The sequence below is a fragment of the Pinus tabuliformis genome, chromosome 3_2 (genome assembly GCF_031772625.1).
Source record: "Pinus tabuliformis cultivar Carrire ecotype Pingquan chromosome 3_2, CPIR1, whole genome shotgun sequence".
In the NCBI taxonomy this organism is placed as follows: Eukaryota; Viridiplantae; Streptophyta; class Pinopsida; order Pinales; family Pinaceae; genus Pinus; species Pinus tabuliformis.
This window is the reverse complement of record NC_142302.1, coordinates 491282964-491292719: the sequence shown is the minus strand read 5'-3', so window position 1 is coordinate 491292719 and position 9756 is coordinate 491282964. Positions and strand designations below refer to the sequence as shown.

The 9756-nt window shown below is 42.0% G+C and overlaps 1 pseudogene; it reads left to right on the top strand.

The window, feature by feature from the left end:
- Window positions 1–6892: 6892 nt before the first annotated feature.
- On the top strand, window positions 6893–8660 carry LOC149181433 (calcium-transporting ATPase, endoplasmic reticulum-type pseudogene; annotated as a pseudogene).
- The last annotated feature ends 1096 nt before the right edge of the window (window positions 8661–9756 follow it).

Genomic DNA, 9756 nt, shown 5'->3' with positions numbered 1-9756 from the left:
CCCAATCGGTGAAGCTTCCAGCTTCATCGCAATCTCCAATGCTTTAGCTTGAGTCACGATCTTCTACTGTGTCAATGGTAACCTAATATGTGGCAGTAACACGACTATGAACCATTCCTTATGCTATTCTAGAGGTAGGATAAAGCTGACTTGTCCCATTAACACCTTGAATCGATGATCGAACTCCCACATAAACTCAGCTACTGCCTATTTGATTTCTTTTAGCTTTGTGATTCTGATTTCGACTTCTTGAATTTTGATACCAATGCTTTCTTAATTTCATTAAACGAAGTAGTCAGATTAGTCATAAAGTATTTCATATACCATGTCACGCTCTTTCTTGCAGTGATCTGACAAGTTGCGCCTTATTTACATCATCACTAGTGATTTATCTTGCTTTCCATACTGCATCAGCTACAAACTAGAACTGGTCAGGATCCTCTGATCCAATTCCTTTAAAGATAGACAACTTAATGCCATCGACCATTTTCCTTCTCAGGGGGCTAAGTGGAGGGGGAGGGGGTGTAGGGAAATTATGGGGAGGGGGATGGGGTGTAAGGGGGGTGGATGGATGGGGAATCCCAAGTACGTCCTAATTCTTCTCGACTCCTAACTTTGACGTGCCTTTAGGATGGGAGAGGGAATGTCGTGGGTGATGAGCCCCAAAAATGGATAATTATTTGGGCTCATTCAACCTCCTAATTCGACTTAATCCACCATTCTCATTAGTTTATTGCATGTTTTTGATTATATTTATGCTAATAGAGTGAATTGGGTTAGTCATTATGCCAACAAGTCTAATGTGTGCTTTGTGTAGCCTTTTTGGTCAATTTGGAGACAAAGTCAATGGTTGAAATGAGCACTTGGCAGCCAAATTCGTGGAGAGTATTTTTAGGAAGGTGTTCCCTTCATTTATGGGCCCTTACCTCGAATTCTCCACCATCAGCTCGGAGTTCAAGGGCCACCAAATCAATCAGCACAAGGGCAGCCAAGCAAGTCAAGTAGGACTGCTGTTAACTACAAGTCTTGGGCAGCCGAGTCCCTAAAGTTTAGGAGGAATGTTGGGGTCCTCAATTTGTATAAATAAAAAGGCTTAGGGCCTCATTTTGGTTAGCTAGTGGTTAGTCATTTCGTAGCCAATGGTTAGTCATTTTGTAGGCAGAAGTTAGCTAGTTCGTAGTTCGATTTTTATGCAGTAGATTAGCTTTGCTTTCAGCACATTTTCAAGTTTCCATTGTGGACAGTTTTGATGTAACTCTTCTTTTCTTGCTCAATAAAGACGAATCCAGCTTTGCACCAGCTCTAAATCTCTCTTAGGAGGCTGTAGCTCTTAGGGTTGGGCCCATCTCAAGCGCCCAGTACCTCCTTTGTTTACTTTCATGTGTCTTTGCTGCATTCTTAGAGTAAAATCTGCTATTTAGATTTAAAACTTGTTGTGTTATTTAGGTTGCTTTTGATGATTAAAGTAGATTTTCATGTTCAGATTGATTTGGATAGAATAATAACATAAAGGATCCTTGGAAAAAGGGGCTCAAGCACCTCTGATCTTACCTCTCCCTCAGTGGGATCGTGAGTTGGGACAAAGGTGACCTTGCTACCCACAAAAACGCTGTTTTGCTTCACCATGCAAGTATTAGTGTTGGATTCTTAGTTGTCAAACTTGATATCAGTTTTGACTGCATGCTTAGGGTTATGATTGCTTAGTTGCATAGTTAGTTCATCTGATTTTGTGCAAATAAACTTCTGTTCCATTTATTTTGCTATTATTTAGGTCAGATTAGGTCAAGGTAATTAGGTTCTTGATTTTCCAAGTGTTCTTTTGTTAAATTCGAAAAATAACTTGCAGAGCACCTATTATCCTTCTCTATCTACCTATAATCCATCAGATAATCTGCTCCAACCCTTAGTCCATGATTCGTACCCTTCATTTGCCATACTTTCCCCACCTTGCCCTAATTCCTACATTCTTTTGCATCATCGCTTTCTCCATCCTTGAACAAATCCAATCGCTCCTTAGCCTCATCCACCAAGTCCTAGACCTCTTCACACCCCTATTTCACCTCGATACTCATTCCTCCATCTTTTTCCCTCCATCCATGCTCCAAAATCCCATTTTGAAACATCCTGTAGAAGAATTACAGAACATCCTGTAGAAATCCTGAACATCCTGTAGAACCCCTGTAGACTTCCTGTAGAAGCTCATAAACACGGTTTCTTGGCAGCCAAACTTTGTGAGACTCTTTGGAAGGGTGTTAGGGACCCCTTAGACCCTCTCTGAACCTTCCCAACCTTTCCCAAGCATTTCTCCTCCTTGATCCACCTCTGCACAGTCAAAAATAGTTAGAAGCACATGCACGATAATTCCAACAACTTAAACAAAAATACAAAAAGATGTTTTCTTCAAATAGAGGTAGTCTAGACACATGTATTTTACCTTCATAGAAGTAATGGCATCTCTTTTAGTAGTTTGCATGCTCTCCTTTGCGTCAGTAGGACTAGCTGGTAGAATTAGGGTTTGCTAGGGTTTGCGTTTCTTTTTGGCTTTCAGTTTCTTTTTGCGATTAGATTAGCTTCCTTCGAGTTAGCTTTCATCCATCAATTAAAAAGCTTCTTCTAAGAGCTCATAGAAGTTGGCTTAAGCTCCTAGTGGACTTGTGCCAGCTGACCAAGTGACAGCTGCGGCAAGAGCTAGTACTTGTGCATACAGCACCGTCGCTTCCAAGTTTGTTACGAACTACCGGGTTGATAAAATTAAAGAAGGGAGTTCCAGGAGTTGTAGCATTATTGCTACAATACTGGGGCTCACCATCTTTTTGGCACCGTTGCCGGGGAAGCGTCAGAGTATTGGTGATTGCTGCTTTTCTTCTATTTTCCACTACAATCTTCTGCTAAGTAGTTTATTTCATTTCCATTATGCAATTTCGTTTATGCAAAAGTAGATTAGCATTTCCCGCTTTCATAGATTAGCATTTCTCGCTTTCATAGATTAGCATTTCAATTCTGCAATTTCATTTCTGCAAGCGTAGATTAGCATTTCAATTCTGCAAGCGTAGCCTAGCATTTCATTCCTGCAATTTCATTTGAGCAAAATAGATTAGTCATTTCCTGATTCCATTTCAATTCCGCATTTTCATTTCAGCAAGATAGTTAGTTGCAGTTCAATCTATTTTAGTTTTTTGCAGGTACAAGAAGAAAAATACAAACATCAATAAAAAAGATTTCCTTTCATGCCTTGTAGGAGTAGAGATCAGTTAGAAAAATGATTTCACAACACCCCCCCATTGCCTCACACAGCCAACCTTCTCTCTTCTTCGATGGATGTGACTAAGAAGAACCCCTGGATGGACATCAAGGCATATTTAAAGAACCTCTAGGGGAGAAGAAGAAGAAAACATTCCTTTGGAGAAAATGGCTACAAGTAGAAATGTTGGGAGCAATACCTTGTCCAAGAATGAGTTTGCAACTCAAATGGAAGATTTCAAGAGTGATATGAGGCAGTTTCTTGCCATGCAACTAGATACCTTACAGATCCAAAGGAAGCAAGAGGGAGCCAAGAGCGCTTTGGTCATCTTTTGTCCTAGGTGCACTAGAAAGCATCCTAGGAACGAATGTCCAATGCACTCCCTAGAAGTGTGTTTCATCTGTGAAGAATACCATCCTACAAATCAGTGCCCTTCCTTGCCTGGACTTAAAGTTGCATATCAGAGAGCCAAAGGAGCCACTGAACCACTCCATTATATGAACCAAAGGAGGCCGCATGGACTTAGATCTTACCAGCAGGAGCTGCAAGGGACATCTGAGACCTATTATGACCCCTATCAAGCCACTTTCATGCCTTCTTGGGGTCCCCCTGCTCATCCTTCCTGGTCCACACCTCCTCCTTGTTCCTTCCCAGATCCATATTATGCCCAACCAGTTGCTCATTCGTTTCATTCTTATGCTCAGCCACAGCCTCAGTGGAATGCACCTCATCAGGGGTGGAGGCCCTAATACAACACTCCTCCCGCTTCTTTTCCTCCACCTCCTGCTCATCCACAACCATCGCCTCCTCCTCCACCAAGGCAACCCCAAATGCCTACCCAACCACAACCCCATCCGCATCCATCTCAAATACAAACCTCCACTCAGCTACCCGTACCACCATTTCCAAAACCATACAATGGAGTAGCTCAACCCAATTGCAAAGCTGAGGCACAACATGTCCAAATGACTCCTCTTGAGCTCAATGATCTTCACCATAGCTCAGGAAGAGTGTTGCAAAAAAGAGACTATATTGAAAGCATTGAAGGACCACATCAGGCAAAAGAAGATTCAGAAGAGGAAATCAAAGAACCATGGGCTTTGCTTGATGAAGAGAAGACATCAGAAGCAGAGATAAAGAAAGATCCTTCATGGTTACCATCAAATCCTCCATGTACTCAAGAGAAAGATCAACAAAAAGAGGAAGATGAGGAAGTCATAGTAGAAAGTGACATGAAACATGACCCAGATCAGCAAAAGGACCAAGGATATCAAAGCTATATTGAGATCTGGTTCCAGACAGTCATTAAGTTGCAACAGTACTCTCTTCCTCAGCTATGTTTGATCCATTCAAAGTCAGATCATTTTGTCTCTGAAATCTGGATCGTTGTCAAAGCATGTATTTTGAGCCTTCACATCATCTTGTCTCTAATCTTGATGTGCACATGGCTCCATTGGAAGTATTCTTATACTTGAAAATGATTTTGTTTTTCAAGTAGGGTAGGGTAGGAAAAAAGAAAAAAAGAAAAAAGAGAAAAAAGAAAAAGAAAAAAATGAAAAAAGAGGAAAATAGAAATCTAAGGTGAAAACCTCCTCGGAGGTGCCTTAGATTGGCTCATTGATTGAAAACCTCCATGAGGCGGTCAATGGGTTGGGAAAAAAGAGAAAAGAGAATAAGATATCTGGGTGAAAACCTCCCTTGGAGGCGCCCAGGGCAGGCAATTAGGGTGAAAACCTCCATGAGGCGCCCTAGTTGTTTTTCAAAAAAAAAGAGAAAAAGAAAAAGAAAAAGAAATCTGATTCCCATTGCAGCAATGACATTGCAGGTCAGGAGGATCACTCAAAACAAAGACAAAGGAGTTTTTGTGCCTTCTAGAGGAAGTTCTATATTTCTACAGGAAACATCCTGTAGAACCTTCAAGCGAGCCAGATTCGATTTTGGAAGGGGATCTAAAGCTTGGAATCCATTGGTTATGCCTGCAAGCATCCATGTTCCCATTCCTCACCCTTTTCCATCATCTTTTCCACCTCATTGTGCTTCTTCATTATGCTTCTACAGGAAGTTCCTGTAGAAATTGTAGGAAGCTAGAAATGGATTTCAAAAAGGTGGTTTGGCGAACATGGTAGCTTCCTCAAGGGTTCAGAAGTCCTCCTGCACTTTTCAACCTCCTCCCCCATCATCTCCATGCCTGCATCACAACCCAAGCTCAATTTTTCATACCATGCAACAAAACTGCAAAATGCCTTGAAGCAAAAATACCTAGAATAGAATTTGTTTCTTCCATAACTTGAAAACCATGCATCCATCTGAAAAACCATTTTACGGGGAATTGTATCGGGGTGATGGCAACATGCCTGAGCAGTTTTAGCCCATTCCGGTGCACGGTTTCCAAGAAATCTGCCTCCATCACCATCAACCATTTTTTCATTTTCTCCATATCTGTACATCCGTTTCAAAACCTGTTTCATGGGGAGATGCACATGGGTGATAGTAGCCTACCCAAGCAGTTTCAGCCGATTCCGATGCACGGTTTCCGAGAAATTGATCTCTGAAATCTTCAGCCATTTTCCATTTTTCTCGAAATCTGTGCATCCATTGATCACGATTTTGCTATGGGAGGTGCATCATAATGATAGGAATGTTCTCAGCAAGTTTCAGATCAATCCGGTTTGCCGTTTGGGAGCAATGGCGAAAACAAGTTCTGGTCCTGTGAAAATTCAGCGCAACAGCTTGAAGGTGCAGATCTGAGCGTGGAAATGAACTCCTGCAGCATGCATCCGGCCAGAGGACACCTGCACAAGGAAAACAAGCAAAAATCATCAACCAATCCCTCATGCAACCACAGAAACCAGTGCATGCAACCATGACTAGCCACAGCACCTCACAACAGCCATTTGACTTCAGGTACGTGACTGCAACTCGTTCTTCTATTGCACAAATATAATTTAAAAACTGCATGAATGAATGGAATGGTGGAATTGAGCCACGAATATAGAAAGATTAAGCCGATAGTTCCTTGTCCAATTCTCTATCAATCAGCCAGGAATCATGCAGCGTACGTGTTAGACAACTCACGTGAAAATTAAAAATAAAAAAAACAGACAGTGGTAGAGGCTTTAACTCCAGTGCAACTGATTAACAAGAAGAGGACATGCAGCTCATTATAGCACTGCCGTCTGCATGTGGCCACGTACACCTGGCCACCTCACTCCTTCACCACAAATCACGTAGCAATTAACGAACGCTCAGCTCAGACTCACAAACTGCTGTCAACTTGCACTTGCAACATTTTCAACTGAAGTATGCATCCTCTGATTCCACAAAATGATTAACCCATCGTCCTCCATTGAGCTTTGTGGCCTGGTTCACAATTCTCCAGCGTATCGGGCTCACTCAGAGGTGCAGGGGCACTCTACAGGCGTTTCTACAGGAAGTCGTCTACAGGAAACGCAGAAAACAGCTCTGCAGAAGGAAAACCTGAGATTTTTGTCAAAATTCAAGCTTGAAATGAGAAAAGTAGTTAAAGCTCGTGTCCAAGGTTACCAGGGTTCTTGAAAGTATTGATTTTGGAGTTTTTCAAATGCATTATAGATCTGTTAATGGTGGAGCAATCTGTTTGAATTCAGAATCTGATCATCTATTTCATAGTCCATGGAGGACAAGATATTCCCTGCTTGGTCTAAAACTGTTGAAGAATGCTTAGAAGAATATGATGTGAGCTTAGAGAATGGTTTAAATTCTCATGAAGTGGAAAAACGCCGTCAAATATATGGATGGAATGAGCTCCAGAAGAAAAATGGTACACCTTTGTGGAAGCTGGTAGTGGAGCAATTTGATGATACAGTTGTTAAAATACTTCTGCTGGCAGCTGGCATTTCATTTCTTCTCGCCTACTTTCGTGATAATGTGTCTTCTGAGGAGGGCATAACAGCCTATGTAGAGCCCCTGGTCATTCTCCTGATTCTCATCCTCAATGCCATTGTTGGAGTATGGCAGGAGAATAATTCTGAGAAGGCTTTGGAAGCTCTCAAAGAAATGCAATCTGATCATGCAAAGGTCTTGAGAGATGGACATTATGTTGTAGATCTTCCCTCCAGAGAACTTGTTCCAGGAGATATAGTGGAACTGAAGGTGGGAGACAAGGTTCCTACAGACATGAGAATTGTGTCCCTCAAGACATCCACCTTTAGGATGGAGCAGAGCTCCCTGACCAGAGAGAGCATGCCTGTGGTCAAAAGAACATATCCAGCCACCTTGTGTGACTGTGAGTTGCAATCAAAAGAGTGCATGGTGTTTGCAGGAACTACAGTTACCAATGGCTGCTGCACATGCATTGTTGTGAGCACTGGCATGTTTACAGAAATAGGTAAAATTCAGGCAGAAATTCAGGAAGCTTCAATGGAATGTCATGATACGCCTTTGAAAAGAAAGTTAGATGAATTTGGTGAAAGACTGACAACAGTGATTGGTGCCATTTGTATTCTTGTCTGGATCATGAACTACAAATATTTTCTTTCATGGGAAGTCATAGATGGGTGGCCAAAAAAATATCAGGTTTTCCTTTGAGAAATGTACGTACTACTTTAAGATTGCTGTTGCTCTGGCAGTTGCTGCTATACCAGAGGGATTGCCTGCTGTGATTACTACATGTTTGGCTCTTGGCACTTGTAAGATGGCACAAAAGAATGCTATTGTGCGTAAGTTACCGAGCGTGGAGACTTTGGGTTGCACCACAGTGATTTGCTCTGATAAGACAGGTACTCTTACAACCAATCAGATGTCTGTCAGTGAGTTTATAGCCATAGGGCACAGTGCTGGTTCACTTAGAGAGTTTACTGTTGAAGGAACAACATATAATCCTGAGGATGGAAAAATATTGGATTGGCCTGCACATAATATGGGGGAAAATTTAGAAACTCTGGCAGAAGTTGCTGCAGTTTGCAATGATGCAGGGATATCTTGTCAAGGTCACCAGTTCCATGCTACTGGTATTCCCACTGAGGCAGCCTTGAAGGTATTGGTTGAAAAAATGGGAGTTCCAGACCCAATGGCAAGTGATACAAGTGCTATTCTCAACAGTGGCACAGTGAAATTGGGCAATTGTGATTGGTGGATACAAAGATCAAAGAGGCGGGCTTTATTGGAGTTTGATTGTGATCGAAAATCCATGGGTGTTATTGTCACGGAACCAATGGGACAAAATCGTCTGCTAGTGAAGGGCGCCATGGAAAATTTGCTTGAAAGAAGTGCTTTTCAACAACTTGAAAATGGATCAGTTGTTGAATTCGATGATGCATCAAGGGAATTACTCTTGAGGAAGTTTCATCAAATGAGTTCAAAGGCTTTGCATTGTTTGGGATTGGCATACAAGGAAGTTTGGGGAGAGGGCAGCAGAAGGAGAAATTGGCCGAGATTTTAGCTAGGGAGGCAGCACCTGTGCTAGCCACCCTAAGCACATCCATCCCCTCCATGAAAACTCATTTTTTCAAGGTTCGGACACAATCTAGTCATGGTTCAACCTTCTACAGGAAGCTACAGGACTTTCTACAGGAAGTTCTGTATTTTTACCAGAAACATCCTGTAGAAGCCTTTGGGCAGGCCAGAATCAATTATGGAGAGGGATTTGAAGCTTGAAGTTTGTTGAGGAGGCATGCAACCACTCTTTTCTTCCATCCTCCACTGGTTTCATCTCCTTTCACCACCATTGCCACCATCAAATTGAATATACTTGCACAATCATACCAAAGTTGAGAATTCTCTAGGAAAAGAAGCACAGGCAGTGGGAAGAAGCAAAGAGAAAAGCATGGTTTCATGACTAAGAAGAGGGCATCACTTCAGAAGCTTGGCATGACAGGGAGGCCACCAGGGCCATCAAAGATGAGGAGATAGATTGGTTGCTCAGAGGATGAGCAACACTTTCAGTAGGGGGGTGATGATGAGCCCCAAAAATGGATAATTATTTGGGCTCATTCAACCTCCTAATTCGACTTAATCCACCATTCTCATTATTTTATTGTATGTTTTTGATTATATTTATGCTAATAGAGTGAATTGGGTTAGTCATTATGCTAACAAGTCTAATGTGTGCTTTGTGTAGCCTTTTTGGTCAATTTGGAGACAAAGTCAATGGTTGAAATGAGCACTTGGCAGCCAAATTCGTGGAGAGTATTTTTAGGAAGGTGTTCCCTTCATTTATGGGCCCTTACCTCGAATTCTCCACCATTAGCTCGGAGTTCAAGGGCCACCAAATCAATCAGCACAAGGGCAGCCAAGCAAGTCAAGTAGGACTGCTGTTAACTACAAGTCTTGGGCAGCCGAGTCCCTAAAGTTTAGGAGGACTGTTGGGGTCCTCAATTTGTATAAATAAGAAGGCTTAGGGCCTCATTTTGGTTAGCTAGTGGTTAGTCATTTCGTAGCCAATGGTTAGTCATTTTGTAGGCAGAAGTTAGCTAGTTTGTAGTTCGATTTTTATGCAGTAGATTAGCTTTTCTTTCAGCACATTTTCAAGTTTCCAT